This window comes from Macaca fascicularis, chromosome 4 (assembly GCF_037993035.2).
Source record: "Macaca fascicularis isolate 582-1 chromosome 4, T2T-MFA8v1.1".
In the NCBI taxonomy this organism is placed as follows: domain Eukaryota; kingdom Metazoa; phylum Chordata; class Mammalia; order Primates; family Cercopithecidae; genus Macaca; species Macaca fascicularis.
Window position 1 is genome coordinate 65,631,526 of NC_088378.1, and position 18,285 is coordinate 65,649,810.

General features: G+C 41.1%; 1 protein-coding gene and 1 pseudogene across 3 annotated transcripts in view; both read right to left on the bottom strand.

Moving 5' to 3' along the window:
• TMEM242 (transmembrane protein 242) overlaps positions 1-18,285 on the bottom strand; it is a 35,279-nt gene that overhangs the window by 7,558 nt on the left and 9,436 nt on the right. The gene's annotated exons all lie outside the window — the stretch shown is intronic.
• LOC141410081 (L-lactate dehydrogenase A-like 6B) lies at positions 4,463-5,874 on the bottom strand (annotated as a pseudogene).

An 18,285-nucleotide genomic window follows, 5' to 3' on the forward strand; every position in this document is an offset into this window, starting at 1 on the left:
AAATATCTGCCATTTCGGATCACTTACATGTCAGGTACTGGACAAAGCATTAGGCTATTATTTAATCTTCACAATTTCATATGGCAGAAATTATTACCACCACTTTACATATGAAAAACCAAATGTCAGAGAGGTTAACTTGCCCACAGAGACATGGCTTATGAGTACAACTGCCTGGCTGATGCCCAGATCTCTCTGATTCTGGGACCTAGAAAGACAAAGTACCCTGTAACTTCTACCCATTTACCAGCTTTCACTAAAAATTACATAAAAAGCACATATGCCTCTTGTAGTGGTGGCCATTTTATTTTGAATGGTATGATATACATTCACGCATAGCCAGTACTCATCTATTTTTGCATACAGGGCAGTTATACTTCCCCACCTCCCTGAAGTTAGGTGATCATGTGACTAGTTCTGGCTAATGAAATATGAGCAAAAGAATGTGTGTCACTCCCAGGCTGAGCACTTCATCGCAGGGGTTCAACTCTCTTTCCATAGCAATAATGGAAACCTGTATTGCTATGGTGGTGCCAAAGATCAGAGCAATCTGAGGTGCTGAGCCAGCATGCGAAGCACAGCTTTCCTAGAGAGCTGCTGAAGCCCACGGGGGATTTACACAGGTGAGAAACAAACCTTTGTTATTTTAAGCCACAGACTTGGAGACTATTTTTTACTGCAGCATAACCCAGCCTACCCTAGCTGGCAAAGATGGTGAAGAGAATTATAAAATAGACTTAAAAGGCATGCTCTGATGCCCTATAATGGTACACTATATTTGGCTAAAACACAAATAAAAACTCAAAGGCTGGATAAGAGGGTGCAGGTATTCCACAGTTGAGCTCTCAAAAGTTCTTAAAACCGCCTAGAACTGAACCACCACTCTTCCCACTTTCAAGGAGCCCAGCACATCAGTGAGTCCATTACATGACACTGCTTCCTGAGAAATCAACATTTCTAGATGTTTTCAACAAAGCAGTATGGGAGTTCTGGTCAGGGTAGAAAAGGGTATTTTGGAGGATCACCATCTTGTTTGATAAAATTCAACTAAGCAGGACTGGCCTGGTTTAGAGGGCAGATACTGATATTTTCACTTTTGACTAGTTTTGTTGCTATCCACATGGATCCTGAGATGAAATGTATTTGAACATACCATATTATTTAAGTATTCAGCTGCATTAGGAAAGCGAATGTGAATTTTTACATCTCAGTGTTCCATTTTCTAAGCTACTAATACTATCATTTAGGTAAATGTCAGACAAACATTTTTACTTTCTCCCCAACTTTCACTGTATCACATGCATAAAGTCCAGAATCTGTAGTAAAGTCAATTGATTTAAAAATACAAAGCAAACATGTAACTTTCTGAGAAATACAATCCCTGAAATAGGCATCAAAATGGCCAATTTTTATGATAGTAATTAACAATAAGGCACAAATTCAAAAGCAAAAGCTTTCTGTAAACATGAAATAAACTGAACAGCAGGAATAACCCGGGAACTTCTAAGAGCCAGGGCCACTCTGAAGCTAAGATCCAGCCCAGGAAGAACAATTTCTAACGTGCTTCTTGATTTAATAATGTGCTAACAGGTCAGGTTCGCAGTAGTAATTCTAAAATGATTTTCACTCAGTCAGGCTTTATTTTTAGTAACTGTAAAAATTTTTTTCTCATCAAATTCAATAAAACATTTACTTAAAAAAATTTCTGATGACAACAGTGGCATGTGTTTAACATAGAAAACTTGGGAAATATAGAAAAATACAAGAAAGAAAACTAAAATCACCCCTTATTGTACCATCCAGAATAAAAACAGTATTATTAATATTTGGTATATATCCTTCTAGTCTTTGGTTCAGTGGATAAACCTATGTAAGCAGCAGAGATGTTCTGGATGTGGGGAATACATAACAGACTTACTTTTCCTACCTACTTCCCACTCCATTTCCCCTGCCAACTTCCCAGAGGAAAATGAGATTTGCAATCAGCGGAAATCTCTGAACTGTCTAAACACATGAACTCGGTCATGCTGACAAAGAGCCACAAGCAGTAAAGGTCAGCAGATTTCTACACCCAGGCCGGGAGAATGAACGCAGATGGGGTTGCCCTGCTGCTTTCCTGCACCATCTCCAGTACGCTTAGGAGACTACACTTCTGGACTTGGTATTTCATTTTTTAAATTTTTATTTAAGTTCTAGGGTACATGTGCACAACGTGCAGGTTTGTTACATATGTATACATGTGCCATGTTGGTGTGCTGCACCCATTAACCCATCACTTACATTAGGTATATCTCCTAATGCTATCCTTCCCCGCTCCCCCCCACCCCACAACAGGCCCCGGTGTGTGATGTTCCCCTTCCTGGGTCCAAGTGTTCTCATTGTTCAATTCCCACCTATGAGTGAGAACATGCGGTGTTTGGTTTTTTGTCCTTGCAATAGTTTGCTGAGAATGATGGTTTCCAGCTTCATCCATGTCCCTACAAAGGACATGAACTCATCCTTTTTTATGGCTGCATAGTATTCCATGGTGTATGTGTGCCACATTTTCTTTTTTTCTTTTTCTTTTTTTTTTTTTTTTTGAGAAGGAGTCTCGCTCTGTCGCCCAGACTGGAGTGCAGTGGCGCGATCTCGGCTCACTGCAAGCTCTGCCTACCGGGTTCACGCCATTCTCCTGCCTCAGCCTCCCGATTAGCTGGGACTACAGGCGCCCGCCACCATGCCCAGCTAATTTTTTGTATTTTTTAGTAGAGATGGGGTTTCACTGTGTTAGCCAGGATGGTCTCGATCTCCTGACCTCGTGATCTGCCCGCCGAGGCCTCCCAGAGTGCTGGGATTACAGTCTATCATTGATGGACATTTGGGTTGGTTCCAAGTCTTTGCTATTGCGAATAGTGCCACAATAAACATACGTGTGCATGTGTCTTTATAGCAGCATGATTTATAATCCTTTGGGTATATACCCAGTAATGGGATGGCTGGGTCAAATGGTATCTCTAGTTCTAGATCTTTGAGAAATCGCCACACTGTCTTCCACAATGGTTGAACTAGTTTACAGTCCCACCAACAGTGTAAAAGTGTTCCTATTTCTCCACATCCTCTCCAGCACCTGTTGTTTCCTGACTTTTTAATGATCACCATTCTAACTGGTGTGAGATGGTATCTCATTGTGGTTTTAATTTGCATTTCTCTCATGGCCAGTGATGATGAGCATTTTTTCATGTATATATGGGCTGCATAAATGTCTTCTTTTGAGAAGTGTCCATATCCTTCGCCCAGAATCTTTGTAGATTCTGAATATTAGCCCTTTGTCAGATCAGTAGATTGCAAAAATTTTCTCCCATTCTGTAGGTTGCCTGTTCACTCTGATGGTAGTTTCTTTTGCTGTGCAGAAGCTCTTTAGTTTAATTAGATCCCATTTGTCAATTTTGGCTTTTGTTGCCATTGCTTTTAATGTTTTAGACATGAAGTCCTTGCCTATGCCTATGTCCTGAATGGTATTGCCTAGGTTTTCTTCTAGGGTTTTTATGGTTTTAGGTCTAACATTTAAGTCTTTAATCCACCTTGAATTAATTTTTGTATAAGGTGTAAGGAAGGGATCCAGTTTCAGCTTTCTACATATGGCTAGCCAGTTTTCCCAGCACCATTTATGAAGTAGGGAATCCTTTCCCCACTTCTTGTTTTTGTCAGGTTTGTCAAAGATCAGATGGTTGTAGATGTGTGGTATTATTTCTGAGGGCTCTGTTCTGTTCCATTGGTCTATATTTCTGTTTTGGTACAAGTACCATGCTGTTTTGGTTACTGTAACCTTGTAGTATAGTTTGAAGTCAGGTAGCGTGATGCCTCCAGCTTTGAGTAACTGCAAAATTTAGGGAAGTTTCCTTTCCCTGCCGAACAAACAACAGTAACTATACCACCTCTGACTGTCAAGCCTCTTTCTAAAAGCTTTCTGCATTACTGCATTAAACATTTTATAACAGCTACCATCAGATCACTATTTTCATATCTTAACTGAATGATCCTGCTTTACTGGTGTGCACACATACACGCATGTGCACATGTACACACATGCCCAACATGCAGCTGTAGTCCCCACTTCATGCCTTTTTAACGACCCAGCTGAAAGTCTGTCCCAGAGGAAATGAAGGCGGTCTCAAGATGGATCCATTATAAAAAAAACTTGTATGTACATACCTTTATTACATTGTAGAGGAAGTTACCACTTTTTTACAGCATATAAATGAACATAGGTATAAGCCAGCAAGAAGAAATAGCATATATCTAATGAAAATAATCAGAATTTCTAGAACACAATAAATACTTACATCCTACTTTTTGGGAACCAATGCCAACTACATATATAACAAGGCAAGTGCTGCTACATCAGGGGTACCAAAAACACTTTCTTTAGGAATTGTAAGTAAGTATCATCCAGCACCTGGATGCTAAATAAAAGAGCTGGAGGACTAAATAAATAGGAAAGTCACTCTACCTACTTTCCTATTTCCATCTTTTAGGAATTTACATTTATTCAAAATTTTGATATATAATCCTGTATCTATGATCTCTTCAATAATTTCAGAATGGTAGTTTTAGACAACTTTAAAGCTTCAGCTCCTTCTGAATTTCCCAAAGTGTTTTTGCACTCTTTCAGGTGGGCCTTCTCTTCAGGGGTCAGCTTTATCTTTATAAGGTTGGTAATACCATTCTCTCCCAGGATACAAGGAATACTGAGGAATACTTCTTCATCTATTCCATAGAGACCCTTAATGATGGTGGAGACTGGATGTGTTCTCCTAAGATTCTTCAAAATACTTTCTGTTAAATCAGCTACAGATAGGCCAATGGTCCAAGAAGTATTCATTTTAATAATCTCATAGGCACTAGCAATCACTTCTTTGTGGACATTTTTCCACTGCTCAGGATCTTTATCGGTTCCTATATCAGAGTTTAGATCCTTCAAAGGGATACCAGCTATGTTCACTCCACTCCACACACACACACTTGAGTCTCCGTGCTCTCTGAGGATCCATCCGCGGCAGCTTTCAGAGTGGATACCGAGCTTTTATCCAATCAAGAAACGAAAACGAGCAGTATCCAGATTACAGCCGTTTCCAATAACACGGTTTTTGGGAAATGCACTCAACTTCCAGGCTACATAAGTTAAGACATCCACTGTATTGGAAACAATAATCAGCTTGCAGAGAGGGCTGTACTAGACAATACCGGAAATTATTAACTTGAAGATGGCCACATTTCACTGGACTAAATTAAGGCGCGTTTCTCCCTTTTCTTGGCGTGCTCCTGCTGTGATAATCACTAGGCTAGAGTTTGCTGTGACAAGGTAATCTTTGCTACAAACAATACTTGGCATTTTCATGAAAGGGCTGCCATGTTGAAGATCCACCGTCTCACCCTTCAGTTTGCCTTCATCAGGATCCACAAGGGCAAGTTCATCACTCAAGCCTTTTAATAAGATGCTGATAGCGCAGGCCATGCCCACCGATCCAGTTCCTGTGATGGAGACCTTACTGCGATGAACGCGCTCCTCGGAAGTGAAGTGCTCAGTAAGCTCACTCTTCACAGTCGCCATGTTGCTCACGGGGGTGAAGAGCCAGATGCCCTTGAGCGGCACGCACGGTGCCTGACCAGGTCACAGGGCCATCCCCAGGCACAGGAAATTTGCTCCTGCTGAACTCATTCACTCTCTGGCCCACATAACAGGCACAGTCCAACTCATGGCTGCTCACTCAAGAAGTGGAGGGAGAGAATGGAAAAAAAACTGCTGACCAGGACATTGCAACACCAAGAGAGCCGTTAGCAGCACCTTCAGCCCTCTGTGGTGGGTGCGCATGACCTGCTCCCTGGCCCTCTACTGCGGCTGCGCGGGCCTTGCCAGCGCCTCCAACACACGCTTTCCGTGGGTGCTCAGACTAAGGCGGTGAAGGGCTGCTTCTCTAGCAAGTGATTTCTGGAGTTAGTTTTACAAAGAGTATTCTCATCGATAGCTGACATGCTTAAGAGGTTAACCCAGATCCCTGAAATTACTAGTTTTCTATTTTTAGCACGAATGCCAAGGAAAAAATGCTTCTATTAACTACAGATGAAAATCAGGTTACATCTTCTGAACCATGACCCTGCCGGGAAGGATAGGGCCGCTGTGCTTTGCGTATGGGTGGCTGCCTGCACCATCTCCCAGTGTCCCAGAAGTGGGCTCCTGCTATCTGGTGTATGGCGCTGGAGGCCTATTTATAAAGGATCCCACTGCCTTGGTGCCAGTCCCAGCCAGGACCCACACTGGGACAGTCAGCAGGAGATTGAGCAGGGTAGGGGCCGGCTGGGAGTCATTCCATCACTAAAAACTCACCAGGCGAGAATGCTATTCCTTTCTCATGCCAGAGGAAAGCCTTTGATTGTGCGTCCTGAAGAAAAACGACTTCTCAGGTAGAAAGTTGGCAATGTAGCCCTCAATTAAAATGAGGATATCTCTTAAATGTCCTTAAAATGGCAAATTTCAACCAATGCATAAACCAGATTATTGACCAAAGTAGTGAAATAAATGATCTAGTACAATGTGGCATCAGTATGCCTTACTTGTTCTGCATTTCTCTGGGCAATCTTAAGAACTAAATTCCCTTAAAATTTCTGAGCAGGTGTCAACTTCACATCTGATGAAATGCATACTCTAATAAGCCCAGTAAATTACAAAAGCTCCGATAAAAATGATGGTACTTTTTCCTCACTTTTAAACAGCATTCTGACCGTGTAATGGTTCCTCAAAAGCTCTCCCTCTTGTTTTATTTAAAAGCAGTGTGCTCTTCTGGAATGGGGCCCCTTGGTACATTCAAGATCAGCAAAAAAAGATTTCTGTTTTAGAATATTGAATGCTGACAAAACGAATACTTTATATTTGGACTTGAAAAGCTATTCTTTCTTTCTTTCTTTCTTTTTTTTTTTTTTTTTTGAGACGGAGTCTTGCTCTGTTGCCCAGGTGCAATGGCATGGTCTCAGCTCACTGCAACCTCCGCCTCCCAGGTTCAAGCCATTCTCCTGTCTCAGCCTCCCGAGTAGCTGGGATTACAGGCACCTGCCACCACACCCGGCTAAGTTTTGTATTTTTCAGAAGAGATGAGGTTTCACCATATTGGTCAGGCTGGTCTCTAACTCTTGACCTCAGGTCCGCCCGTCTCGGCCTCCCAAAGTGTTGGGATTACAGGCGTAAGCCAACGTGCCTGGCCGAAAAGCTATTTTTACTTGTGCCATTGAAAGGCAGTCCAGGGCTGGGCGCAGTGGCTCACACCTGTAATCCCAGCAATTTGGAGGCCGAGGTTCATGGATCACTTGAGGTCAGAAGTTCGAGACCAGCCTGGCCAACATAGTGAAACCCCATTTCTACTAAAAATACAAAAATTAGCCGGGCGTGGTGGTGTGTGCCTATGGTTCCAGCTACTCGGGAGGCTGAGGCACGAGAACTGCTTGAACCTGGGAGGCGGAGGTTGCAGTGAACCGAGTTCATGACACTGCACTCCAGCCTGGATGACAGAGCGAGACTCCGTCTCAACAAAAGAAGAAAAAAGGCAGTCCAGGAGGAGAGGAACAATAAGCAAAGGAGTTGGTGAGGGTGGGAAAGGTGTGCCATCAGCTGAGTTCCTGACATCCTGTTTCAGGGTGACCTCCTGGCTGTGTTTTCCCTATCAGTAGGGATCACATACCCTATTCAGATGACAGAGCCACAAACTCCATGACACACCAAATAGTAAGAGCACTAGGTACATGAATCCTCTTAGCACTGGTGGTCAGATTTATGGTTAACATTTGTCAAATTAAAAACTGCAGTTTTAAAAGGGTCATCTTTATTTAATGGTGGCCAGTGTTTTAGAGGAATCCTTTAAAAGCAACAACTTTTGATAGCTGTCATTTCTTTTATCTCAGTCATAACTTGAAATGTTTTAACCTGGTGCCTCTTCCCCCCATCCACCTATAATGATTCCTTTCACCAGTCAAGTCATTTTCCAAGATAAGTGTTCTTGAACATGAAATTCAAGGACATAAAGACTCTTTGCTGCATGGCTACTTTCTATAGTCATTTTCTTTCTAGAATTTGAACCTCTTCAGAAATACAATCTCTATAATAGCTGCTTCAGTTTTTCCCCTTAGCCACAACTAAATCAATCTTGAGGGGGAAAAAACTGTTCAAAATAAAAACACACCAAACAAAGCAGCTTTTTTTATTTACAATAAGTCTTGAGATAAAAAAGGAAAGCACTAACAAAGACAAAGAGATGTATGTGACCTCCAGAGCAGATTTAGGTCTACTCAAAGATGTGGAAAGCCAAGTATAGCTAGACAGCTCCCTAGTGACTTCCTATCTTAGGTGGCTCATTATTCCTTCTGAATTGAAAACCTGACTCAAATTATCTATTCAAACCGCAGTACAGTATTATAGCTAATGGCAGGATTACACCTCAGTACTTTTGGTTGTACCACTTAGGAGGGAGGAAGCAGGAAATGAAAACAAGCAGCAAGTCCCTGAGCCAAGAATGGTTGCCACTAAGTCACTATTCCTTTCACCTGGACTCACACCCAGCTCTCAAATCCTCCTTTTCCTCTCTGAGAGTCCAGTTCTGATATTCCATTCTCTCACCAATCTTTGCCAATCCCCTAAGCAGAACTGGCTTTCTAAAAGCCTATTTCATCACTGTACTTTGTACCTCTCTCCATTATAGGATTTATCACACACAATTAAATGTAAAATACTTATGAATGTGCCACTGCAAGAAGGATCACCTTTTATTTACCGGCATATTCCTATCCTCTAGAACAGAGCTGGGCACATGAATAGGGATTTGGTAAATGTAGTAGAAAAGAATGAATAACCATAGAGCTGAGTGAGTAAGGCTGGAGAGTGGGCTAAAAGGTGAGAGTGACAGAAAGGTGGGGCTACAGACCTTAGAGAGTTCTGAAAATGAGGGTAAGTAAAATGAGGGTAAGTAAAAGTGGCACCCACTGGGGCATCTTCAGAAAGTTGATGCATATATTTCAAGTAAAGCTTTGGATAAGCTGCAAGATTTTGTGGCTATTTTCAAAGCCAATACCCACTTTTACCGAGTTAAAACATTAAAAAACAAAACAAAAACAAAAACCTATTACAGTGTTAGAAAGGCATTAGAACAAATATGCAGTGGCAGAAAGACTATTTTTATCCTTTAAAGTTATTTAAAATGTTTTGTTCTTTGGAAACCTTTAAAAAAATAATCAGCACACAAAAACCCTTGTTTAAGGGGGAAAAAGGGATACAACGAAAGCAGTGTTAATTATTATAAGCTGATCTGAAATAGGCCATAAACTCACCAGCATGCAAGGGGAACATTATATAAACACAATTATTTTGAAAGTCTTCTTTGTGATTTGAAAAATCATAGAATGCAAATTGTAGTTTTAAAATAAATAAGTGGGCTCTAATTCTATTGCTCAGTAATTCTCATGTCGGGGGGTCTCTGCAAATCCCAGCACATGAAAATATTTCACTTTGTCAGCAATACTGGGAAAACTGGAGGAAAGACAGAGGGCCACAAAGGATAGAATAAAGGCAAAAAGTCAATTCAAAGAGCAATGCTGGGATCAACTTCCTGTTTATGGTATTTAAATATGAAATGAATTGGCAAGCTCTTCTAATAAATCATCCCAATCACATTTTTGTTCTTTGAAAGCAGCATCTTATACATAATTTTTGATGCAATGTAAAAGAGACACTTGTGTTAATCATTAAAAAGGAAAACTTATAATGTGGCATAAAACATGGAAAGCAAAGAAATTAAAATTCATTAGGCCGGGGGCGGTGACTTACACCTGTTTTGATCCAAACACCTCAGGAGGCTGAGGCAGGTGGATCACTTGAGTTCAGGCATTCCAGACCAGCCTGGCCAACATGGTGAAACCCCGTCTCTACAAAAAATACCAAAATCAGTCCAGTGTGGTGGTGCATGCCTGTAGTCCAGCTACTTAGGAGGCTGAGGCAGGAAAATTGTTGAACCCAGGAGGCAGAGGTTTCAGTGAGCTAAGATTGTGCCCCTGCACTCCAGCCTGGGTGACAGAGCGAGACTCTGTCAAAAAAAAAAAAAAAAAAAAAAAACAGAAAAAGACAGAGAGAGAGCCACTGAAATGAAATGGTAGAAGTGATGTGATCAAATTGCATTCAATAAATACTTACTAAACACCTACAATGCATTAGGCACTGTTACAGGTGTGAGGATATAACAATGACCAAGATAAAGGTCTCTACTCTCAGAATTTACATTCTTTTTGTGAAGACTGATAAAACAAGACAATAGTCAATATCATCTTGTTTTGCAACAGGCGCTACAAAGAAAAGAAAATAGGATAATTTCAGAGAGTAACTGGGTGGTGGGAATGAAGACATCTGGAGAAGCTGCTCTGAGGAGGTGAATTAAGTTTGGGTTGAAACCCTGGACAGCAGCAAAGAGCCAGCGATACAAGGACCTGGGGAAGGAGTTTCCTGGGCAAAGCTAGAATAAAGGCCCTAGGCAGGAACAGGCTTGTGTGCTGAAGGAATAAGAAGGCTGGCAGGGCTGGAGTGCAGTGGGGACAGATGAGGTGGGCAATTGTGGTGGCTCAAGATGAGGTCAGTGAGGTTGGCGGGGCTACCTCACGTAAACCTTCTTCAACAGGAAGCCACTGAAGGGTTTTAAATAAGGAAGGAGCATGATCTGACTTACATTTTAAAAATATATCTGGCTGCTATGTGGAGAAAAAAATTCTAGAGGGAATAAGGAAGAGGCCGGGAAACTGGAGAGGCAACTTAAAACACTAGGCAAGAGAGGAATGGATGTGGAGAGATGGAGGCAGGCCGTGTTCAGCAGCAGAGCTGACAAGCAGGACTTGCGTGCATCAGATGAAGGGAACGAAGGGAAATGAGAGAATCTAAGAGGATTCTCATCGATGTTTTTGGTTTGAAGTGGAAGGATGGGATGATGGTGGCATTTATGAAATGGGGAAAACCAAAGGAGGAGCAAGTTGGGAATAAAGTGAGGAAATCAAGCACTCTAGATGGGACATGGGTCATTGACACGCCTTTGTGACATACTTGTGAGGGCGCACAATACGAAGCTGAGAGGCCAATCTGAAGGTCAGGACTGGGGCTATATCTCTGGATGGCATCAGATTGTACTGTTTGTTTTAACATGGCAGGGACTGGACGAAAGAGTCAAGGGGCTGAGGACAGAAGAGTCTAAGTAGGAGCTACTGGACACTGATGTTGAGAGGCTGGCCGGGGGAGGGGCTGGCACAAGAAACAGGCAAACCGGCCAGTGAGGTTGAAGGTATCTCGGAAGCCACAGTGTTTCAGGAGGCGGGGGTTGGGGTTCCATTGTGCCAAACGTTGCTGGGAGGGCAAGTAACAGAGGATAAAGTAAGATCTGGCACCAAGGAGGGCACTGGCAACCTTAATAGCAGTTCCAGTGCAGCGCTGGGGCAAGGAGCTGGACTGAGAGCAGGAAGCGGAGGAAGTGGAGGCAGTGACCACGGACAACTGTTTCAGGAAGTTTTTTTGTGTAATGGGGAGCAGACAAATGGGCTGGTAGCTGGAGGAGGTTAAGGAATATCTAGAGAGAACTTCTAGAGGTGGGATAAGCTAGAGCATGTCTGTACACACCGCAGCAGAGAAGGAACACGTGACAATCAGCTAAGGCTGAGGATAACGATGGGGGCAAGGTCCCTTGTAGATGACAAGGGGCAGGATCTAATGCCCAAATGGCAGGGGTGGGCCTCTGGCAGCAGCATCAACCTTTTATCCCTGGTAACAGGAAGAAAGGCAGTGTGCATGGTAAGTCCAGAGAAAGTGAAGGCCAGAGCGCTTTGGCAGAAGGGTGGAGAAAGGGCTGCAGAGAGGCAAGGCAGGGAGGCAGGGAGAACAGAGACAGCTGTCCGAATCATCTTGAAGCAAGAAGGTGCCATCGACCATAGTGGCTGTGGGGGTCAGGGAAAAGCAAGGTTTGGTGACTGATTAGATGCAGGGGTGAGAAAGAGTGTGGTCAGGAATGGCCACCTGGCTTTTCTCTCTGGGCAGCTTTGTGGGTGATGCTGCTATTCATAGGGAGAATGACTCAGGAGTAGGTTGTAGTTGGGGACAAATGACAGTTCACTGAGGGACACATGGGATGCCTGCAGGTCATCCAAGCACCTGTGTCCAGTCAAGTGGGCCCATGAGCCTAGAGCTCAGGGTGTAAATGAAGGCATCAGAGTGGCTGGAACCTGTGAAGAAGAGATAAGGGGGGTAAAAAAAAGAACCTTAAGCATAACTGCGTAAAATAAAGCAGCAATATTTCACAAGTAAATGGGACAGTTGGAAGTTACAAGAGCCAAACTGGAATCAAGAAAACTCATAAAAAGAATAAAGGAATGACTATAAAAGCCTAGAATCTGTCAGTATAAGAAGCAAACAATAAATGATAGATCTGAGTCACTAAGAAAAAGTTAAATAAGTTATGTTCAGCACAATTTACATAGTGGAAAAATATATAGCACATTAGTAAATGATTTCTTCTTAAAATTGTTAGAAGCATTTCAGGTAGAAAAATCCATTTCCGAGAACATCATTTTCTGATATACTTGTAAGTGAATACTTACAAACTGTACATATCAACTGTATATTAATGTAGTACTGTCCCACAGTTTTAGGTATTTGTAAGTGACTAATCAATCATAAGTAGCTTTTAAAACGGAGCTTAAGGGGGAAGCAAATGCTATCAGATCTCCAGTTCACAATGCTTTACTTAGAGAGATCTGTTCATGTGTGCCCAATTTTCTAAGCTCAGTCTAAGAATTAAGGACAAAGAAAAAGAAAACCCAAGTGAAATCAAGGCTACCTTCCTCCTGTGGGATACGGCTGGGAACATTATTGAGGTGATGAAGTCTAATCTGTGTCAAGTCTGAGAACAAAAAAGCTTTTATGGCAGAGCTGATTTGTCCTAGTCCTTGTCACACATTCCCACTTGATAAAATGCTTGGGGCCCTATTTTACTTATACAAGGAAACTGGTGGGTTTTGAAAGAGGTATTTTGGAAATATGCCAAAACAGCTGATTCCCCTGCTTGGCTTTTTAAAAAAGTACATTGGTCATTATCTCCCACCTTAAACAGAGTAAGTCCCTGTGATTCGGGTTCTCTGTCACTAAACTGCTTGTCCACATATATATCAAGTGCCTCTCTCCACTACAATGTTAAGCCTATTAGAGCTGCAATGGAATGGGGAAAAGGGTTATGGAGATGTTCTTGTCACCTCTGACTTGAACTTACTCACTGATGTGCAGTGCTACTTCCAATTCATTTAAAAATGTTTCCGGGAAAATATTCCTCAGTCCTCAAGCTGTTTGAAGGCCCAAGAGTGTGACAGGTGGAACTACCTTTGCAGGATCATGATGGACTGTTCTGGGAGTTCTAGTGAGCACTATGAAGAAGTAGAAACGAGGCCGAATACGCTGATGTATGGTAATCAGAATAAGAAATTGAGGCTTGCTTCCTGGGGGCAGAAGCTGGTAGAGATCTCTGGAAGCACTGAAATTAGATTAAGCAAGGAGGCAGAGGGAAATGTTTCAGCCGCTTCTCAGACTTCCCCTGAAGATCCCTTAGAAGTGGCTGCCATTAAACAATTGGCCAAGAGACTCAGGTTTGCTTTTAATCTTTGATCTAAGCCAATGAAAGTACACAGCACTTAAAGTCTATTTCCCTCCTTAGAGATCGTCAGAGTTAAACATTTCTAAGCTTTTTCACAGTTTTACTATTTACATATGGGGTTCTAGCAGTCACTCCACAATGCTGCCTCAAGATGAACAGGTAAAAAATAATGCAGGAATAAATGTACTGGTAAGAGAAACACCAGACTACCAGTGAAACTTAAATTAGCAAGGAGCCAAAAGAAACTTGATTATAATTATTAGCTAAGGCCCTCCAGTTGGTCATAAGGTTACTCAGAAGTGAGCCTAAATATTATCATAAAAATTATACCTAGGAGCAGCCAGGCGCGGTGGCTCACACCTGTAATCCCAGCACTTTGGGAGGCCGAGGTGGGCGGATCACGAGGTCAGGAGATCGAGACCATCCTGGCTAACACGGTGAAACCCTGTCTCTACTAAAAAAAATACAAAAAGATTAGCCAGGAGTGGCGGTGGGTGCCTCTAGTCCCAGCTACTCAGGAGGCTGAGGCAGGAGAATGGTCTGAACCCGGGAGGTGGAGCTTGCGGTAAGCCAAGATCACACCACTGCACTCCAGCCTGGGCAACAGAGCGAGACTCCGTCTCAAACAAACGAAACAAAACAAAACAAAATTATACCTAGGAGCAGCTACAAAAAAAAAATGGAGAAAATACATTTTATTGGAGTACATCCAATACTGTCCTAGAGGAAAGATAGAATTTTACTTCCCTTAAAGATTCTCTCTTATAATAGGAAAGTATAATGTCCATTTATAGAGACATATTTAAAATATATCTGTTTTATTTACATGTTTTACTTTTTGTTTTTTAAAGAAAAAGAGGTCTGGGCTCTTGAAAAAGAAGCAGCATCTATCAGCAGAGGAGGAGGCAAGACGGGGCCCTGGAAAGCTGTGCAAGACTCCAATCACAAGTCACTTCCATAAAAGCCTTTCTAGCAGCAAGGACTCAGGAAAAATACAGGAAGAAAGACAGTTGGGGGTGGGAGTGGATTATTTTCTATCAATCAGATTGGTAAAGTTTCAGAGTAATAGAAGCAAGGCAAGCAGGGCAAGGATGCCAGGAAACTCTTACGCATTTTGTATAAACTTTTCTGGAGGGCTGGTTAGCAACAAATATCAAAAACATTTTAAAAATGCACTTTGACTCAACAAACAGTAACATCTTTTGTGCAACAAGATGTATGCCTACTGATTCCTTATGGTATTTAATAGTTAAAAATTACAATCTAAACGCCACTGGCAGGAGACTGATTAAATAGATTATAACATACAATAGCGTTCCATACAGTGATTAAAAGTGATGGAGATTCATATACTCTGCTGTGCAAAGATGTTCCTGTGACTATTCAGTGAAAAAAGATTCCAGAGTAGCAGGCAGTAAAACAGCATTTCTATACAATTCTATGAATATGCCTACACAAGATGGTCCAAAATGATGTTTCTACTGTAATTATGATTACAGCTTAGTAGGATTTCTGGTGATTTTTGCTTTTTTTTGTACTTTTCCACATTGATTTTTTTTTTTTAAACGAGTACATATTTTTACAAAAAATACCCAAGGCTGTCTTTTTTTTTCTTTTTTGAATAAAAAGGTCCTCAATATATATATAGAAGATAAATACTGTTTTTCGTTTGTTTATTTGTTTTTAAACAGGGTCTCTGTCATCCAAGCTGGAGTGCAGTGGTGTGATCTTGGCTTGCTACACTCTCAGCCTCCCAGCCAGGTTCAAGTGCTCCTCCCACACCTCAGCCTCCTGAGTAGCTGGGTCTACGGGCACGTGCCACCATGCCCGGCTAATTTTTTAAACTTTTTTGTGAAAACAGGGTCTCGCTATGTTGCCTAGCTGGTCTCAAACTCCTAGACTCAAGCAATCCTCCTGCCTCAGCCTCCCAAAGTGCTGAGACTGCAGACATGAGCCACCGCCCAGCTAACAAATACTTCTTATCCCATGGTAAAGGGGTAAAAAACAAATAAAAAACTCCCTTCATTTATACATTAATTTTAAAAGTTAAATAACTGGACAATTTAAAGTATTTCACAATAACTAATAACATTTTTGCTGATGGTTTTTATTACAATTGAGGTTTCAGCTCCTGTGAGGACAAGAACTATAAATTATCTGTAGATTCCTACTATACTAGGCACCATGAATGCATTCTCTAGAAGCCCCAGTAAAAGTTAGCAATGATAATTCTGCCAGTCCTTTGAGATAACCACCTCCCCACAAACATAAGCACAGGTCCACAGACATAGAGCATACTCCCTTAATAAAAGTTCTAATCATACCAACTAGGAATTATTTAGATATTTAATGTTTCTCCTTCTAAGGGGAGGAAAAAAGTCGAGGTAGTCTACCTATAAATAACGGAAACCTCTTCAGAATCCTTCAAGTATCAACACCTACTATAAATAATAAAAGGTAAAAAAGTTTAAAGGTCACTGCTCTTGAGTTACATGTAAATAACTATATGTAAACAGCAAGGTTTTTTTTTCTTTTTTGATAGTTTGGGAATTACTACTTAGTACAAGAGTTCCTTAGAGCATTTACCTCAACTATTCTCCAAACTTAAACTGTCTGTCCTGATAAAACAACCGAATCATAGTGCCCCAGCACGCACTCACTCGGCCTCATCGTAGTGCCCCAGCGTGCATTCTCATGATCATGTACACAGCTGATGTAGGAGACTACAAACCCAAACGAAACGTTCATCTTTTTTTCCACAATTAAGTTATTGTGATAAAATTAGTGCTATCTTAATTATAATCAAATAATAAAATAGCATATTTGAAATTCACTGATGAACACAAACTGATAGTCAAGCCGTGCTTGCCGGCCAGGCTGGGCAGGGGAGCAGGGTAGATATTGAACTGGCACTGATTTCTCCCCATTGTCAATGCTGGGCAAACTTACCTGCCTTGGTCTAACACGACATCTTCTCCTACCTTTCCTTCTTTAGAACCTCTGATTAAATGATATACCGCTGTGTAAAATACACGTGTTTATATTTAATGTTATTATATGTGTTCTATGTGAAATGAAATTGCAGAATAATTATGAATAAACAAACAATAAAACCAAAATACTTCTAAGAAACTGAAGTTTCACTTTAAGCATTTTAAACATGTTCCCTTTTAGGCCAGCAGATGTAGCTGTGAATTAAAATAGGAACTACAAGGACTTTCATCAAGATGCTTTAGGTTAGCCATTAGATGGCACTCTTTTGTATTGGAACTGGGTTTCTATCAGAGATTTAATACAATTCAAGCTAGCTACTTACAATTATTTAACACTGGAGTTGATTTTGATTTACGTGCATTTATCTAGAAAGATCATCTCAATTATTTATTGAGTGCAAAGACTTGGACCATTTCTGTTCAACATTTTCTGACTGAGACTGTTTTCTTAGTCATACAAAGATGAGACAGTACATACACAGTGACAAGTTCTTACTGGACTCAGGGTAACCTCAGAATTATCATCAAAACTCTCTAAATGCTGAGCTGAATATACCACATTGCTGTCTGCAAGCCTCAGAGCAGGGTCATACCATAAGAATTTTCTTAGAAAGTCAACAGGAAATGCTTACCACTTTACAGGGTAGCCCTGTCTTTGCACAGTGTATGGTTCAGGGGAAGCCCACAAATGACTTTAGAATGAACAAACCAGCAAATTAGCAAACACTACCACCTTTAAAAGATGTGTCCTTGAAAAGGTATCAGTGGGTTCATCTTTCTGTGGGCCTTCTCAGACATGGAGATCAAACTGATATGCCTGATGATCTATATGTAGAGAGAGTGTATATGCAGTCTCTCTTTTTAGTTAGACATAAAGATGTCAGGAACTCTGTCTTTCTTTGTGGTCTCAGCACCTAACCCAATCCCAGGTACCCAGCAGAGACTGGGTAGATATTTCCTACTTATCACTGGATGACATAAAGATGCAATATAAAAGGTTTCCACATATTCTTATATTCAGTAGTACCAACCAGAAAATATTTTTTCTCCCCAAAATATCTTATTTAGGCAGCAATCCTTGTATTAATGCCAAAAAACAAAGAAGTTCACATTCTACCCATCTTCAATGCTGGGCAAACGTATCTGCTTTGTTTGGTAACAACATAGCTTCCAATACCTCTCCTTCTTTGGAACCTCTGATTAAATGATATGCCACTGTGTGAAATACAAATGTATGTTTATATTTAAGGTATGTGTTCTATATGAAATGAAATTTCATAATAATTATGAATAAAAAATTGGATTACTCTTGCACAGTTGGATTATTCTAGCCCATAAACATTGAATTATCAAGTGTATAATTCAGATAACCTAATTTTATTGGTTTATGAAAACTGGGATTGATTCTTCTAAGCAAGACTATTTGTGTTTTCAAATACCTTAACATTTTACTAAGTTTGTGACCCACATTACTCAGCACTGCAAACATCACATATCAGTTCCACACAGTTCATGTAAAGTGCTAGCAGACTGTCATTTTTATAGAAACTAGAAGCTTAATAACTTTATTACTAAGTACTACTTAATAATCTGAAGATTCAGAC